The following is a 19,975-nucleotide window of genomic DNA, read 5'->3' as shown; positions in this document are numbered from 1 at the left end:
ATCAAAGCAATAAAAAAAGTATTTGGACCTCATCAGACATCTGTTAGTGATTTGTCTTACCTACATGCAACTCATTACAAGCATGGAAATGAATGAAACATCATCTGTAGTAGTGAACAAAGCTGTTGTACTCAGCAAGCGATCTGCCTTTCCTTTTTCTGCGTTTAATCTCTCTTAATTTGCAAACATATCTCTGTCTTTGTGTAGTGTCTGGACACACTCCATCTCAGCATGCTTTGCAGGAGTGGCCAGTTCTCGGTCTCTCTCCATCTGTAGCTGCTGTGGTTCTGCGCCTGATGTTTGACAAGAGGTTAAAGTTTCAGAAAAATGACTTACAAAGCTGCTGGAAGCCAGGCAGGCTGTCCAAGGGCTGAGGCCTGTAACTCGTCCAAAGTGACGTCCAACACACACTCGTCCTCTCTCAGTTTGCATCACTCTTTTTATTTTTTAATGGGTTCAGTGCTTACTCACCCAGGTTTTACAGCCCAGTGCTAGCTCTTCTAGTAGTGACAGTACGTGCCTCAACTGACACCTCCAATGACTGGCCATTTTCCCAAGCAACACCACCATCAACATTGTGGATTTTAAAATAAATAAATAAATAAATAAATAAATAAATATCGACACACATATCTACATATTTTCAGACAAGGACCAACCAATTTATGCCACAATGAAAACTGAATTTCCTCTCAAACTGAACTGAGAAAGGAAAAAAGGAAAAAAGGAAAAGGAAAGGAAAGGAAAGGAAAGGAAAGGAAAGGAAAGGAAAGGAAAGGAAAGGAAAGGGGAAAGTGAAAGGGAAAAGAGAAAGGAAAAGGAAAAGTGTGTGTGAGACGTGTGGCCAAGCATGACCCATACTCAGAATTTGTGCTCTGCATTTAACCCATCCAAGTGCACACACACAGCAGTGAGTACACACACACACACACACACACACACCCCCAGAGCAGTGGACAGCCAATGCTACGGTGCCCAGGGAGCAGTTGGGGGTTCAGTGCCTTGCTCAAGGGTCTCACCTCAGTCGTGGTATTGAGGGTGGACGAGAGCGCTGTACATTCACCATAATCGCATGTGATTTATCATGCAGCCCTACAACCATGTAATGCTACAGTGTTTAATGGTAAAAAACACAGACGATAAATGTTGTGCCCATATTGCACATAATAATGCCAAGTTTATTTTTCATTCTGATATCTGCGTGGAAATTTGCGTACACATTTCAATGTCTATTTTGTGCATAAGCAACCTTTATACACCAGACCCCTGGTCTTTCAGGATGTATTTGTTTTCCTATACAAAGGTATTATGGCTCCCAATTTGAACATTTGCAATGCATTCTCTTGAAATTAACATTGGCCATTTAATCAATACAACGTATACTGACTCCTTAAACAGGGCATATGTTATGTTTGTTCAGACATTTGCTGGAGAATTGGCCCCCTAAATCTAAAGTCACTTTTCACAAAATGCATGCAATAATAATTTTACTAAGCACTACATGGGCAATGAATCATTGACAGACAGAAACTCCCTGCATATCCCAAAATTCAACCATGCTACAGAGTTTTTTTTGTGCCACTAAGATTTTTACTGTCCCAATCTGGCCACCCCGTTAAAAATATCACAGCCTGCCTCAGACTAGAGTAAGAATAGAACTGGTACTTGGATTTCAACAGAATTACCTTAAGTGTGAATGTGTGACAAATTAGAATCATCGACCACCAACAACTTGATAACAGAGTTTAGCACAACGATCCCATTCATTACGGCAGATTACAGAGGCCTGGCAGAGATGCCACAACCTCTCAGCTGGAATCTTAAACCTGTAGGGCTATTTAGCATTTGTATATAACGCTGGGGTTCGCAACTTCTGGAGATGCTCATAATAGCTGGAACGCCAGAAGTTGTACCCACCCAGAGAGAGGAGGCCAGGTTTGAAGGCCAAGGCCCACTGATCGCGCTGCCATGCTGGGGCTGGCTGCCCCCACAAGAGGGCTGCGTAATGGATGATGCCGAGGCCCTAGGTCTGACAGGTAATAATTCACTCCCCAGGGGTACCAGACCCCTCACAGGACTAAGGCAGCCAGGCAGGAACAACAGCTCTCATTCCACTGCATCCCAACAGCCTCACAACCCTCCTCTCCAGGTGCATCTTCGAGCTATTGGCTACCCTGTTGCTACGGGTTACAACAATCAACATGAAATATGAGGGGCCATTATAGTGCAGAGTGAACTCCCCAGAGTAACTAATTGAATGTGATCCATTGTGTCTCACAGCCAGTCCAGAACAGGTACACGGTGGTTGTTTAGTCCACATTCAAATGTAGAGAATGAATTGACTTGCATTTGTTCCATCCTAGAGTTTCAATCCATCATAAAAATGGCTATGAATAACTAAAGCAGGGTAACAAGTCTCCAAAGTAAATTGTCCTCATCTGATGAAATGGGGGGGGGGGGGGGGGGGGGGCAACAACGGTAGATGATGGCTTTGATCCAAATGTAGCACCGAGGCTATTTTAGCTCTCATTACCCTAAGAGCCATTAGGAGCGCACAGCCATCCACTGCGCACGGCTAGCGTAACATCATTTGAGGCAAAACTACAGCAATGGAAATTGGAAATAAAATTACACCAAGGCTATATGCATCATTACCCTACCTAGAGGCAGCCATGATGGGCTAGAGGCAAATTTAAACGGAAAATGCCTTCTGTGTCCTGTACATGTACATATCTCCTTCTAGACAAGCAGGTTAATGATTATAGAGGATCATTAAGGTTTAAACCAGGCGCTTTAAACCAGGCGCTTTAAACTTTAAGCGGCGCTGCGCAGAATGGTCAGTGTATGACATCAATGTACCGCGAGAACCATTCGAAAGCATAGGATCCGTCGGCTCTCTTATCGCTCTCGTGGTACTTTGATGTCATACACTTACCATTCTGTGCAGCGCCACTTAAAGTCGAACACGCCTAAAGATTAGAGATGTCTGTACCTGTGCTCATTCCAAATGGATCTGGCTGCCAAATTGTTTTGCTCCAAAATGACAGTTAAATGATTGAGAACTATTCTCTGTAAAATAGCCAAAGCAATCTGTGAGCAAAATGCAGCTTCCGGCAATTTCACATTTCATGTAATCTTTCCTTGGTCACAAGATGTTCAAAAATTGCTGAATTTTTTGTATTCAGCTTGAACATATGTGACTTAAAGGTACAGTTCATCCAAAAATTAAAATTCTATCATTAACTTTGTCTTTTGTAAAACACAAAAGAAAATAATGTCTCTTTTTTGTACAAAGTCAATTGGGGTCAAATGTTGTTTGTAATCCAACGTTCTTGCACGTTCAGCAGAAGAAAAATATCATGCAGGCTTGGAATGAAATAAGGGTGAGTAAATGATGACAATGTTCTTTTTTTTTTAAACTAGCCTTTTAAAGGAAAAAGAACAGACATTTTCCACAGAACAACAAGTGAGCGTTAACCTCCGGCAATTCAATAGCCGGCACAGTATATTCAAGGGTAATTGTAACACAAACAATATCTAATAGTCTTAAAATCAGCGAAGTAAAGCAGAGAGATAAGCTATTTAAATGGAAAACATCACACTCTCTGACTGTATTCATAATACTGGAACCCATTAAAATTCTACTTGGGTCACTTCAGAATTACTGGTTGAATATTTTAAGTGCACTTATATTGCAATTATGGACCAAACCTACTTATTAAATAACAGTTATCAAACATTTAAAAAAGAAAGAAAGAAAGAAATACCACAGGAAAATGATAGCTCAGTGAGCTATTCATTATTCAATAACACTTAGATGATTCAAGGCAACCTCGAATATACCTCCAGCAGCCGGAGGGATGAACCCTTCAAGCTACTCTTAGTCTTGCTTACGGTTGAATTTTATCAGGGACAAAAGTATTTTAAGAAATCTAAAGCAGGGTCAAACAGTAAACAGCACTTGGAGCAAAAACATCACCGAAAGTGACAAAAAAAAAAAAAACGTTGGGGCAAAAATTACTGATCTATCACAATATCACAAAGGGACTAGTAATGTACTCAAGCAAAGCAGTTGTGTTATGATGTACAGATATTACAGATGTTTTTCTTTATATTTGATACTAATTTGATGGGTGACAGCCATAATTGTTCAAAATGAGAATTTATTTCTATTGACTGATGCATGTAATGGACATAAATGGGTGACATGTAGTCCGTTTTATAGAGTTGCAAAACAATACACCCTCATAATAGATGAAAATAACCCTGGAAATCAATTCCAGTGGTCAATATCGTCCTTTTAAAACCATTCCGACAGTGCAATGAAAAGCATAACTCTTCTATCTGGGTATTATTATAACGGTTTCTTGTTATTTTAACCAAAGCCAACATTTAAACTTACAGTACCAATTACTGCTTGGTGAAAAAGCCATAACTATTAACAATGTGAAACGGATCACTGAAACGACTGCTTTTGAAACGCTCACGCGTATTTGTGCGCGAGTCCTCTGAAGAGAGCTTGCTCGCGCACTCGACTGCGCGGTCAAATACATTTCTCCGTTAAAATGCAGGTCTTGCCAAGATATTAGACACAGTCAGCTTTGTCTTAAGTGAATGTCACAGACAGGATGAAAAAAATCTAGTGTGTCAAAAACAGATCTGTTTATTAAGTCCTGCAGTGTACATGCAGCCTAAACCTCCCGCAGTCCATTATGTCATTAATAATAGGCTAGCCTACTCAACACAATATTGGCAGGGAAAAAAGAAAATCCCTCCCTCACAGCTCGCATCTGGATAACTTTAAGCTTTAGCTTTAATAAGCCCTCTAGAGTTAGATACTGGAAAACGTCAAGCACTCTTTGTTCCTAATGCGTTTCTTTGTTCTCTTCATTTTATAACCGTTTAGCAATATGTAGCCTACTTAACTGAAAAATAGTCGAAGGTTATATGCCACTATATTATTTAAGTATTGATTTGCACTTTTAAATTAGTTAAATAAATTATTTAATAGTTATGAGTCTGCTGAACAGCTTTGCTGTAATATCGACAATAGTCAATAATGCTAATAACGACTCATGAAATCTTGTATCGTGACAAACAGTTGTAAAACTGATTTTTCGGCATAAAAACGACATAAATATGCTTGAATATCCCATATTTATTTTTTATCATAATTGTTTAGTGGAAACAATCATTTTTAATTTAATTTCTGCCCTATCACCACGGTAAATATCCGTACGCGTAATTAATTCGCCGCCACACAGCTGGTGAAGGTGCGCAACACGCTGAATGAATACTGCACTCTCAGTTCTGTGCCCAAGGCCAAACTCCTCCAAAACCACCGAGCAGCAGTCCAAAACTAGCATGCCCATCTTTCTGGACCAGGATATACGGCTTCCTCTTTCTACTGTCCAGCTGACTAATGCCGAGCTTGTTATCTAAACAAGTGAACGCTTTCGTGCAGAGCTTGTAACCGCGGACACGATAAGTGTCTCATGTGCAAACACTAGTCTAACCAGTACAGGTTAAACTGGAAAACGGAAATACTTCACGTGTCATCATGTGTTTCTCATCAACATGACCAACGTGTGTTCTGTGTTGTCAACAACTGTATCGCCGCGTTAGGTGGACAATCCAGTGGTTTTGATTTCCTTGAGCAAAGACCAATGCCTTGCGTAGCCTATACACGTTTGAAGAACACCTAAACCGTGCAAAACTAAGAATGTGACCAGTAAATCAGATCAGAACCGCATTGTCTGTAGCAATAAAGGCTGCCTTCATGTCGCCACTGACTGCAATATTTACAGACCTGAAACGATACCTGCTTATTTTCCCCCAAACCGAGCAAATCATCGCAGTGTGTTTCCATCCTATTCAAACTTCGCTGACTGTCACGGCCAGAGTTTAAATCATTTAATCCGACACGAAGAAAAAAACTTCTTACGAAGGAGAAAACCAGCTCTTTACCTTTGCTTCCCTTTTTAATTTTCCTTTGTGCTCGTGCAGCGGGACGATTCCTTGCAGACGCGAAGCTCGTCCGTATTAAAACACAGATGAAACGGAAAAGCTATTTGTTTGTTTAGTGTTCCCTCAATTGGTTCGTTGCGTTCATTAATCGCATTGGTAAGAGTGGAGCACCCCTTGGCACACACAGTTGACACACGCCTATGAAAAAGCAAGACTGCGCTAAAACTCTATTACATTGTGAACATTCGCTCCCAAACCACGCCCCTGGCTTTCAAGTGACAGGTCGCTTGCCCAATCAGGATCCACTGAAGTGTTTTGGATGGTTCTCTTTAAAAGTTTCTCATAATCCCCGCCCAACACGTGAACTGTTTGAACTGTATATCCTTTTACATGACTAATAGTCCATTACATGTCCAAAACAGCTGGCCAGAAAAGAGCCTGATGGCCAATATAGTGTATGAGGTAATTGCATTTAGAATTACCTCATAAAATGAAGGCGTTTGTTCTAATATGGGGACTTGTAACTTTTAATAAAATAACATTTTATTAAGAGATAATATTTTCCTGCGGCATTCATTTTTACAGGATTTTTTTAAATATATTTTTTTTCCTAACCACAAAACAACTGTGTTGACAATTTAGTATGTCAGATATTTAAAATAAGCCAATTTAAATAAATTCTCAGCATAGAGCAATTTCTGGCTGTTACTCATTAATTCAGATCAAATATTATGAATTACTATATATATATATATATTAGTGCTGTCAAATGATTAATTGCAATTAATCGCATCCAAAATAAAAGTTTTTGTTTACATAATATATGCACAGTGGGGAAAAAAATTATTTGAACCGGGGTTTGCCCACTGACAAAGAAATGATCAGTCTATAATTTTAATGGTAGGTTTATTTGAACAGTGAGAGACAGAATAACAACAAAACAAAATCCAGAAAAACGCATTTCAAAAAAGTTATAAATTGATTTGCATTTTAATGAGTCAAATAAGTATTTGATCCTCTATCAATCAGCAACATTTCTGGCTCCCAGGTGTCTTTTATACAGGTAAGGATCTTAGATTAGAAGCACTCTCTTAAAGGGAGTGCTCATAATCTCAGTTTGTTTATCTGTATAAAAGACAACTTGTCCACAGAAGCAATCAATCAATCAGATTCCAAACTCTCCACCATGGCCAAGACCAAAGAGCTGTCCAAGGATGTCAGGGACAAGATTGTAGACCTACACAAGGCTGGAATGGGCTACAAGACCATCGCCAAGCATCTCGGTGAGAAGGTGACAACAGTTAGTGTGATTATTCGCAAATGGAAGAAACACAAAATAACTGTCAATCTCCCTCGGTCTGGGGCTCCATGCAAGATCTCACCTCGTGGAGTTTCAATGATCATGAGAAAGGTGAGGAATCAGCCCAGTACTACACAAGGATCTTGTCAATGATCTCAAGGCAGCTGGACCATAGTGTCCAAGAAAACAATTGGTAACACTATGCCGTGAAGTAACTGAAATCCTGCAGCGCCCGCAAGGTCCCCCTGCTCAAGAAAGCACATGTACAGGCCCGTCTGAAGTTTGCCATTGAACATCTGAATGAATCAGAGGAGACTGGGTGAAAGTGTTGTGGTCAGATCAGACCAAAATCAAGCATTTTGGCATCAACTCAACTCTCCGTGTTTGGAGGAGGAGGAATGCTGCCTATGACCCCAAGAACACCATCCCCACCATCAAACATGGAGGTGGAAACATGCTTTGGGGGTGTTTTCTGCTAAGGTGACAGGACAACAGCACGCATCAAAGGGACAATGGACGAGCCATGTACTGTAAGGGCTAGGGCATTGAAAATGGGTCGTGGATGGGTATTCCAGCACGACAATGACCCAAAACACACGGCCAAGGCAACAAAGGAGTGGCTCAAGAAGAAGCATATTAAGCTCCTGGAGTGGCCTAGCCAGTCTCCAGACCTTAATCCCATAGAAAATCTGTGGAGGGAGCTGAAGGTTCGATTTGCCAAATGTCAGCCTCGAAACCTTAATGACTTGGAAAGGATCTGCGAAGAGGAGTGGGATAAAATCCCTCCTGAGATGTGTGCAAAACTGGTGGCCAACTACAAGAATCGTCTGACCTCTGTGATTGCCAACAAGGGTTTTGCCTCCAAGTACTAAGTCATGTTTTGCAAAGGGGTCAAATGCTTCTCATTGACTCATTAAAATGCAAATCAATTTATAACTTTTTTTAAATGCATTTTTCTGGATTTGTTATTCTGTCTCTCACTGTTCAAATAAACCTAACATTAAAATTATAGACTGATCATTTCTTTGTCAGTGGGCAAACGTACAAAATCAGCAGGGGATCAAATATTTTTTTCCCCCACTGTATATATATACTGTATATGTATTATGTATATATAAATACACACATATAATATATATTTTAAAATATATGTATATACTGTGGCGGGAGGAGCAAACGACAGACACAGTGGGCGTGGCGTCACGCCTCGGAGAGGTTTTTATTAAACAAAAATATTAAAATAAAGTGTCCAAGGGGAAAAGGTGTCCAAAATAAACAGGGATCTGGTGTCCTCGTCGTGCTGCGGGGCTTGTGAAGGACGGCCACCGGACTCCGCCCCTTCCCTGGACCCTTTCCTCCTGAACACTTATATTTTATATTATATATAAATATATTTAATATATAAGCATAACATATTTATATATACGTATTTATATATACATAATAAATAGACACAGTATGCACACATATAATGTAAACAAAAACTTTTATTTTGGATGTGATTAATCGTTTGACAGCACTAATATGTATACACACAGTAGTTAACCCTCTACAGTACGGAATATGATATCAATGAAGAAAAAATAATTTGTGATGTTTTTCCTACTTACAATTGGACACTATAACAATATCAATAAACATTTTTGTTATTTTTTTTTATTATTTTAAATTTGTTGCCTCAATACAACATTGTACCACAATGGAAAAAATTTTAACATTTTACATTTTCATGCAGAAAAAAATAAATATACTTATTGAAAACAGAAATTTATTTAACCAAACACTTGAACAAACAGATTTATCTAGATTTTAATGTATTGCACATCTCATATTTAATCAAAAGTAATATTTCATATACAGCTGTTGCTCTCAGGCAACATTGTACCATCGTGGATCACAAGTATAACTAAACTTTCATATCTGCTGTCATATTAAAACTTTATAATCAGTGTTGTTTCAAAGTAAAAAATTCAAAATCATCATAACATTATACTAATATGCACTTTATCCTTACAAGCATGCACATATACACACAAGCACATGCATGGAAAATTTCTTACTGCACTAATGACTGAGGAAACAATTAAACTCTACAGAAAAATCATAATATGTGCAGATATAGTATGAGAATTACTATTCTTGCAAATGCATTACAAAATCATACAAAAATTCTAATACATTTAGATAATTGTAACCCTTTTCCTTACAAATATCATATACTTATATTCTAACCTAGTATGCCTGCATGACCTTATGCGATTTTGCCTTGAGGCAACATGCAGTTTTTTGTAATTAACTATGATACATTTGATGAAATATTATGTAAATTTTTTGAAAATACTTCTTTACTTTCTAATGAAGGTGAATAAGAATTTTGTAGGCAATTTTATCTATGGAAATTGATGAAAAGTCCACTTTTCATTGGACAAAATATGGAGTCATGTGACGTGTGGGTCATGTGACCACTTCTTTTGTATGTTCATTTATTAGTGCTTGACATACTTCCCTGAGACAGCATTTATCAATTAAATTAATGTCTCATTTTATTTTAAAAAACAAAAATATGTTGTGTTGCCTGGAGGCAACACGGTACCATTTGAAGTGGATCAAAACCTTTCATCAAAGTTGTCCTAAACTAAAACAATATCTGTTCTTGTCTTTGATGAACGTTTTTGATCCACTTCAATGTTTGATTATTTGTACTATATTTGTACTAATATTTGTACTATATTTTAAATATTTAGGCAATTTTTGACCTGTGCCCTGGTTCGTTATTGACCCTCATTGGCTTTATACTTTAAATACTTTGACATACTTTAAAGAGCAAACGTTCAACAGTGTGGTTTTGGTCACAGAGGTTCTCTGGACTAAAGCAGAAAGGAGATCAACTTGGTTCAGTGGGCACTTTTAGAGTGCTCAGCTCTCCCTTGACGGGAGATTTCCAACAGAGCTTAGCCATGGACCATAAAACCTGGGCGTTTTTCAGTGGTCAGACACTAAAGTCCATGTGATTTTGTTGAACACAATTTTTTCTTTCCATTTACATGTTGATGTAACATAAGAGGGAAAAATAACATGAAACAGTAACAAGTAACTAAGCTCAATTATAGCTCTAGAATCTATTAGTGTTTCATTGTTGATTTTCTTAAGAAAAAAAGCATGCGGTACATAGACTTTGTGAAATAACAACAGGGAAAGCATATAGAAATGAGCAGGAAAATAGGATAAGAATAGTACTATGAATATTAATGATTCCCAGCATGGCAAAGTGTTTAAAATAGTTAAGCGCAAATGGTGAAATTATCATTGTGTTTTGCTTTGTCATGCTTTTCATGGACTCTGTGGGTTTTTGGTTGGTTTGGCATATTTACAGACAGATTTATCTGCAATTTCCTTCGGCAGTTGGATGTTTGCTAAAAGCCCAGTAACTGTGGTGAGCTCTTTGGAAAAGAAAGAGATCCAAATTCATTCACAGTGGATAAAGCTCTACTATATGCTCTGACTACTCACTCTCCTGTAATGGATGTTGACAAAATCTTTAACGTGTTTTCCGTTTCTCTTCCTCTCAACCAGCTATCATGGTCAGAGAGCTGTCAATGCAGGACTATTTTTATAAAGATTCTCTTTTAATTGTTTCTGTTTCTTTTGATCCTCATGTCTCGACTTTATCTTATTCAGAGTGTGTCATGGATCATCAAAACAAAAGCCCTTGAACACCAATTTGGGATAGAATCTGATTTGAATTTAGATTTACCGTCTGGCTCAAAGACAGTTTTCATACTGTAGTATTTCATGCTTAAACATTTATTGAGAATATTTGAAAGAAATGCCATGAGCATTCATAAATTAGGTCTTCTAAACTAATAATTTCCAATACAAACAAACTGAAGTTGTATCGGTATGGAAATCAGCCTGATTTACTTCTCTCAGTGTAAACAAACTATAGCATCTGAGGCATTAAATGTCACTGAACCTTTAACGTGTTAACAGTCCTTCTAACATTCACTCTTCACTATCATTAACAACATGGACACAAACCTCAAAGTGCTATGTGGTCTATCATATGACTTACCCACACTGCGTTTATACTCAAGCACACAAACGTACACAGACATGCTGGCTACACATCCTGTTGCTGTCATCATCTCTGTAGCAAATCATGTGGCTTGTGATCCAGAAGACTCTGTTCCTGGAAACACACACAGCAACTGTTGAGAATATGAACATTGTGCCTTGATCAGAACATTAAAGGTGCCTTTGAAGCATACACGGCACAGCTACCTCCGATGCAACTGCAGCAGTGCATTTCCACATTAATCTCATAAAAACTTTAACACATTTAGGATGTAAAGCAGTGATATTATACATTTTTCACTACTTGTTTTCCCCCAAGGTCCACTTATGATGTTAGTAAAGTCTTTTTGGAGTCTTAATTTAGTTTTTATGACCATTTTTCTACCTCCCTCAGACCTTTTAGTGAATTAATCAGGCCACTTTATTGTTGCTGTGTCTTAAAAGGGATTAGTGCAATTTTAGTAATATACTGTCAGTCCTCTCAGTCCTTTCCTTATTTGGTTTGTTTCCTGTCCTTGTTTAATGTGATTTATTAGTTTATTCTGTTCAGCTGTGTTTTAGTCATTTAACCTGTGTATTTAAGTTCCTGCCTGTTCAGTTTCGTGTCGTCTGGTCTACTCGTTACTCCCCGGTGTTTCTGTCTGTGTCAGCCTTGCCTTGCCTTGCCTTGCCTTGCCTTGTTTGGAGTCTTTTTGAGTTTACTCCTCGTCTCCGTGTTCCTGTATCATCCTTGCTGTGTGCACCATGACATACCAGCATTTATTAATATTTTCAAATAGCTTTTGTTTATATATATATATTTTTCAATTAATTTTGTCTTGTTTATATTTTTTACTTTTCTCAAATATTTATATTTTGTTTTATATTTATATTTTAATTTGAATAATTTTAGTTCTTCAACTTCAATTTATTTGTATTTAAAGTTAGTTGCCAAGGCAACATTCTTATTTTTATTTCATAAAATTTGTTTATCTTATATTTATTTTTATCTTCTATTCTTTGTATCAGTTAATGAAAATATATATATTTTTTTTGGTTTTAGTTAATAACTCTAAGGAATAGTTCAACAAAAAATAGAATGTTCTTTATTGTTTATTCCTATTTTGAAGAATTTATAACTGTCTTTGTCCATTTTTCAAAGATTACAAAGAAGCTTCAGGTTTGAAACAACATGAGGGTGAATAAATGATGACAGTTTATTTATTTAGAGTAAATGTATTTTATAAACTCTATAATGTAAACCAAATCTGTGTAAAATAAATGGTTTCCCTTAAAAAGTGTTGCTCAAACAGGTAATATCAGTCTGAAATGATAAGGGACACTGTAAAAATAAACTTCAGCCACTATTTTCTAAAACTGGGATTCTTCAGAAGGATATGCAGAGTGGCAGGTGCCACAGTCAAAAGCGCAAGATTTGACAGACTTCCCTCATTAAACTCTTATCAGATTGTCTGGTGTTTTAAATAGTCTCTATCTTACTTCCTCCTGCTATCTCACCCTGACCGGGACAGACATTTGGCGCTGGCATGTGGCTGGCCATGTGTTCCAATGAGTTTGCATGTTTTCAAATCTATCTGTCTGACATCAAAAAGTTGTGAAAATACAGTGCCATTTTCTCAGCTTTCAATAAATGCCTTTTCACTGACAAGGAAGTTCTGTGTTCTGATAGTTACAGTATGCTTTCACAGTGAACTCTTTCATCTCAAAAGATCAAGCAAAATGTGATTCCTCATGATAGGATCATTTTAAATAACAAGACACCTAAAGTACATCCCAACATATCGAAGAAATCCACAAATGACATTAGCAGCACACCTTAATCTCCATCGACTAGACAAGACATCTTACTAACTACCATGTCAACTTCAACACATTCATCTCAGTAGAAGAAACTCACTCTCTGAATTCTAATCCCTCTTCAATCCCCCTTAATTCCTTGTTCTATTTAGCAGACGAGGACATTAAAAACTACTTTACTGAAAAATATTTGGTCATAATCTGTTAATGCAGTACAACAGTAGCATTCTTACATTGTGCTGTATTGCTGTCAGCACTTTCGACTTTATTTTACTTTTAAACTGGAATTAAATGAGCATGCTTTACTAAGAAAGCATCTACTAGGAAGAAATAAAGTTAATTCCTGACAAGATCCATGATTAAGCTAGTCAGACTCAGCTTATACTAATAGTCAAGTAAAACCACACAAGGAACAGTCTAAAAATATATGTGCAATGAACAAAGTAGCTACAATATTAAACATTCAGCAGTCGGTGATCTCTTGTGCATCTCTTGTGTCCTCAGGGGAGCGAAGACACTCCAGGGCAACTGAGACAAGAGGATTTCTTGCAATGAGTTTAAATGTGAGCACCCTATTTTTCCTTCAGGAAACTTTTTTTTAGTTCTGTAGGACCTGGGTCTTTCTATCTTGTTCTGTTTCATTGACATGACTGAGCTGGCAGATGGTTCATCAGTGCAACTGCTCAGTTTTGCTGTCTCAATAATTATAGTTCTTTCCTTTTCGCCTAATAAAAATGTGAATACAGTGAAATTGCAATGTGTGAGGCAGCTGGCCTGACCTTGGCAGTCCTTATTATGCTAGAATTTCTATTAACAAGAATATCTTAATATCTCTAAGGTCAAAAATGAGACATTACCTTTGGTTCGGTTCAGCTTAAATCAAATCAAATCAAATCAAATCAAAAAGACCTAAGAGGGTCCATCCCTGCTGGAATAGTTCTAGAATTTTCAGACAAATATGTCCTTGGCTGGTTCTACAATTTGCACATGCATGGTACAATTAAACAAATTGTTAATTTATTCACTGTATAGCAAATTAAAATAATGCCACAAAAAAGTTAAAGAAACAATTATCACTCAGAAATGAATACATTTCCCAAATAATTACAAATAACTGGAAGAGAAAGACGAAAATAGTATTTGCTTGTAAAACATATTCCAGTATTTTTTATTTTTTTTTACAATTTCTAAAATTGGAAATAATTTGTTTTCAATTTATATTAGACTTAAAAACGTATTTAGATCTGTAAAAAAACAAAAAAACAATTCTACTTATTTTAGAACTCACAGTAAATATAACAAACAATCCCATACTTGTTTTATGTTAGAGCTTTAATTTCTACACACTTTTATATTAGAGCTTTAATTTCTAAAAACTTGAATTTAGTACAATTGCAAATTAGAAATCCATACTTATTTTATGTTAGAGCTTTAATTTCTACACACTTTTATGTTAGAGCTTTAATTTCTAAAAACTTGAATTTAGTATAATTGCAAATTAGAAATTTCTGAATATCTGCAGGTTTGTGCTAAGCAAATTTTAATGTACTATATTAAGACAAACATACAAACATTGAAGTACTACATATTTTCTGCTGCATTTACTTCATTCCATGTTTTTCACCTAAATAAATCTAGAACTATTGATAGGTTTGAGGTATAAAATTGTAAAAAGGATTTTTTTTAGGTTGACAGTTGTATGTCCTTGATTGGTTCCAAAAGCTCTGAGAGCATCAGTGGAGAGCAACGGCCTAGTATGAAGTTGTCAATCATCCAATGGGGTGCAACTGGCTCGGTGCCATCTGCAAGTCAAATCTGCTCCCATACTGTTACTTCCAACCTCTCCACAATTCATAAAACATCAATTCTACAGCCAGCTCCACGTGGAAAATCACTCTCCTAGTAGGATCTGAAACTTGCGAAGATGTGCCTCTTTGACTTAGCTGAACCAATTATTCTGTCAAGTACAGCAGTTGTTTGACAAATAGCTAGCATGTTTTAAACTATTAAGCAATCATAAACATCTTCATTTTAATCCAAATTCTGTCTGTTATGTCTCTGTATATGATGAAGGAAGTCTGCCAGTTTGGCCTGAGCCTGAAACAGATGTGAGCTATTGTGCTACGTTAAAACTGATTGTAAACAACAAAACGTATCAACAAGTGTGTTTTGTCACCTTCAGCTCTCTGTTAAGATGTATGGAATTAAATTACGTGCTCTGCACATGTATTGTGTTCACATCCTGCTCGGCCTATAGCTGAAGAAAATGAGTTGACCCTTGAGAGCAGTTTGTTGGACCAAATCTAAATTCCCCTCATCTCTCAATGTCAAAATTAAATTTCATCCTCTATGAGCTCCTCAAAGCTGATCTTCTTCATTTGACTAACCAGCATTGGCATTTTCCAGCATCTGCAATGATTTGTTTTCCGAATGCAGTTTTCGGTAACATGGACATTGTTTTATTCTAGGAAGAAGCACACATTATTGTCTAGTTTAAGTGAGTTAAAACAATTATGGTGTTTTGAATCTATGCGTTTCCAGCTGCCACTCTCTATCTCTGTCAGGGCTGAGGAATCCTGGGGAACATAATTGATAATAAAGAACCATTTTTGGAAGACATGAGGGCAGAAAGGGTCAGTGCCATTCTGTCTGTGGGTCTCTGAGCCCTCTGCGGTCTGGCTCCCACTGACATCAGCTGCCCTATTCCTGAGCTGATACAGGCAGAGCGGTCTTTCCTGCCAATTTAAGGACTACAAAATAAAACTCTCATTTCTCCAAAAAGAATCGAAAAGATACAGTAATGATGTTTTCAGACCAGAGTCCTACCCCAAACTAGGGATGGGAATCATAAAGTATTTAACAATTCTGATTCCTACACAGATCCATTAAAGACTCTTTTAAACTTGAAGAATAAATAGGCAACTAGATACTTGGAAAACAAATGCATTTCTTTTGCCAAATGGTGGGATCATTTCAATAAGTGTAAAATAACAACAACAACAAAAAAACTAATTGTACATTTCATGAACTCTATTTTTATAAAATACCATTTATAAAACACAACTACATATCATATGAACAAATAGTAGGCTCATTTGAGTCTTTCCTGAATCAGGCTTTGCAATTCCAACTTGTATGCTTTCGAGTCACAGAAAAGAACTGTCTTACAAGTGTTTGCTCAAAAATCAGACTTAAATGGCTACACTGTGTTTCACTACAAAGAACTGGCTCATAAGTGTTAAAAGGGACAGTTCACCCTAAAATGAAAATTCTGTCATTAATTATATACCCTCATGTTGTTTCAAACCTGTAAGATATTTGTTCATCTTCTAAACACCAATTAAGATATTTTGATGAAATATGGGAGCTATCTGACCCTCTGCTGAGGTTTGTTTATAAGCAGAGAAATGCACACGTGTCGTGGTACTGCGAAGACTAACACAAAGTCATTATTTTTGTTTTCTTTGTGCACAAAAAGTACTCTCGTAGTTTCATAAAATTAAAGGGGTCCTATTAAGCTTTTTCACTTGTTGAATTTTAGTCAGTGTGTAGTGTGTATGTTTGGGCATAAGAAGATCTTCAAAGTTAAAATTCTCAAAGTCCACTCCAAAGGGAGATATTTCGTTTAAAAAAAAATCAATTTTGAAGAACTACAACGAACGGCTCGTTTGGACTACAAAGTTGTTTTCCTGTATTTGTGATATCACAAAAATAAATTCCCCCTAAGGAAATTCGAATGGTTGGCAGGTGGGGAGAATGCTTGGTTGAGCACTGCACATTTCAAAATCGAAACCCGGTGCAGGTGTTTTTATATCACTGTATTTCTGATGGAAACCGACTGTTTTCAGAAAATTTTGGATGTCATTTTCATTTCATCTTGCATGTAATGTCTGATAAAGCAGTGTTTGTAAGAGGAGCGCTGCTTTGTGTACAGCCTTACCGGGGAAACCTCGATCTCTACCACTCCAACAGCGCCTCCTGCTGGCTGAGAATTAATTTGCATATATATGCCGCCACAAAAAGTGTGTGGGACTATGGTATAAATAAATTCAACTTTATAACAGTTTCACTGCATTTCATGTTATGATGTTAGAATTAAAGAACAATAAACATAATACATATTACCGTTGCACTGTACATAGTAAATGCAGTTATTTTTAAGCTGTTGTTGACATCCTATCTAAAACATTTAGCCAAAAAACAACAACAACAACAATAACGCTACCACTTTAATATGTTGTGCAATATCCGTGCGTGCAAAGGTTCTGCGTGATCCTCTTGTTCAATATTCTCGAGGTCCGAATCCATATAGCAAAATTGACGAACTTGCTATTTTGGCAAGGGGCAGATCACAATGCACTGGGACAGCTAATCAATCACAACACATTTCGTTTTTCGAAAGGTGAACCTTAATCAAACCCCGAACTAATCGAGACGTTTGTGCCAGGCTGGGGAGAAAGGTATTGTAATGATGTAAATTATGTGAAAAATAATGCGATTTTCGAACCACCAAGCATGAGAGCATGTTCTAGTACACCCCCAAAATAAAATTAAGACTTTGTAAAAGAGCATAATTGGACCCCTTTAAGGCTGAACCACTGATGTCATATGGGCTATTTTAACGATGTTCTTACTACCTTTAACATGGTAGTTCTGTTGCTGTCTATGCAGGGTCAAGAAAGCTCTCAGATTTCAGCAAAAATATCTTAATTTGTGTTCCGAAGTTGAATGAAGGTCTTACGGATTTGGAAAGTATTTTAACATCCAAATAATTACACACTTCACCTTTAATCAAAAACACAACATAAATCTGCAAATTTAACCAAATTCTCGTCAACGCCTTCTGGACATGATGCCAAGTCAAGTAATGCAGTTCAAGAGGATGTCTGAAGTTATTTCAGTGATTAATCAAACGATCCTCCATATACTACCTCCAGTGCATAACACGTGCCTATAAAAACAGCAGCCTTCTGTTTTCCTCTCAAACTGAAACCCCTATAACACTGCTTACCTACAAATTATACAAAAATCGTACTTGAATCTAATCAATATTCAGCTGCGTTCGCATATGCGAGACCGTGTATTTAATAATCGTGTAATGAGTCCCTTGCATAATGAGCATTTGTACAGCAGGGGGAGGTCAGCGGATGGAGACGGCGGACGCGAGAGTGTGTGAGGATAGCGAGCGCCTGTGGGCCCAGCTGGGGCCTTGAGGTGACATAGTGTTAATGAAATCAAAGCAGTAGGATGGATAGAGCTATTAATAAGGGCGTTAGAGGTCTGATGATCCGTAACATACCAGGAGCCTCTCCCACTCCTCCACCACCGCCAAACCGGTGCGCCCATGGACCTGTGCATCAGAGGCTGTCTCTGTTTACTGCCCAGAGCCGCACTACAGAAGACTAATTAGGCTGTCAGGGGACGCCAGCCCTCCCTTCCTCACTCTTGTGACAGCAATTAAAGGCAGAACAGGACGGCGGGGATAGCTTCCCTGCTCCCACAGGTGACAGCTACGATGACACCTCACTGTTCCTCAGGTGCGTTCTGCCACTGACAGATAAACCAGACACAGCAGGACGGAAGGGTGCAAACGCAGAGTGACATCTGTGAGGCTTTTTGTAGAGGCGGCTATTTGTAGAAACAGCCTTGCAATATGGCTCCCAGCTCGCCGTAATAACTGACACGCTCAACCCCATGTGAACGCCGAGCGAAAAACAGAGGTGCAATCTGATGAGACAATCTGGACAATCTCTTTCAATCTGCCCGAACTGCTCAACCTAATCACATTCAGATATGCCAAACATTCCCGGCTTGTTTTCAGTGCTCTCGGTTGGCAGGCACTTCATGTACGCTTCTATCTAACTATACTTATCTTGTAGCGATACTTCACCAGAGTCTTATTCCGCACAACGTACATCTGCATGACAATGGGGCGCTGTCTGATTGATGCAATTTACATGGGATCCCTGACCTGAAGCGGAGCGTGTATTCCTATTCTCTTTCGTCCTTGACAAAATGCTGGGGAGAGAAAGAGCGGGAACATTTGAAGACGAGATAGCGACGTAGAAAGGTTCCCTTCAACCCTGCATATTCAGTGACAAAATAATCCTATCAGCCACCGGTTGCTATTTACACTACACCCCGATAAGAACCGCAACGACCCACGGTTTCTTTGTTCTTCTCCGTCATCATCCACTTTGCAGTGTTCAAAGGTAATTGCTTCACGGAATACACTTTTCTGAATAAAATACAATGTGTGTAGGCTGAACCAATAGCATAATGCTGTGGATGTGGCTATCACAAAAATCCATATATTTTATGAGAACTCATGCTGGCTTTAATGTCTCCATACCGGCGCTGCCATCCCACATCCCGCTGTGGGCAGCAAGAGGCAGGTCATTTAATAGCCCAGAGAGGGTGTGGGAAAGAATGGACCTGCAGAGAACCTCAAACTGTGCTAAAAAACTGATCTATACTACCCGTGAAGAAATAAGTAATGGCATCTATTCGGTAACTCTCGCTCTTGCTCTCCCTCTTTCTTGTTCAGTTTTCATTTTCAAAGTACTTTACTGGCATTATCATTCAGCATATAATATCATTAATACACATAAAAAAAATCTAAACTAAAAATCAATAATATAAAATAAAAAAATCTATAAAATATTAAATAAAAAATACAGAAATAAATATTCAATAAATAAAAATGCAAATAACATTAAATGAATGTTTTAAAACAAATACATGTATTTTAAAAAGTTATAATAAATAAAATACAAATGAATTAAATAAATATGAATTTAAAATATAAAATAAATGTATTAAAACAATTAATAAAAT

At 37.6% G+C, this 19,975-nt stretch overlaps 1 protein-coding gene across 1 annotated transcript in view; it reads right to left on the bottom strand.

Annotated features, from left to right (window-relative positions):
* Positions 1-6,183, bottom strand: part of LOC306887638 (semaphorin-6D-like) — a 143,846-nt gene extending 137,663 nt beyond the window's left edge. Inside the window, exon 1 of the mRNA XM_079445548.1 lies at positions 5,968-6,183. The gene's annotated coding sequence lies outside the window, so the exon portion shown is untranslated. The remainder of the gene's footprint in view (positions 1-5,967) is intronic.
* Positions 6,184-19,975: the final 13,792 nt, after the last annotated feature.

The sequence above is a fragment of the Barbus barbus genome (genome assembly GCF_936440315.1).
Source record: "Barbus barbus genome assembly, chromosome: 21".
NCBI lineage: Eukaryota > Metazoa > Chordata > Actinopteri > Cypriniformes > Cyprinidae > Barbus > Barbus barbus.
Note: the sequence above shows the minus strand (reverse complement) of the source record. Positions and strands in the feature narration are given on the sequence as shown.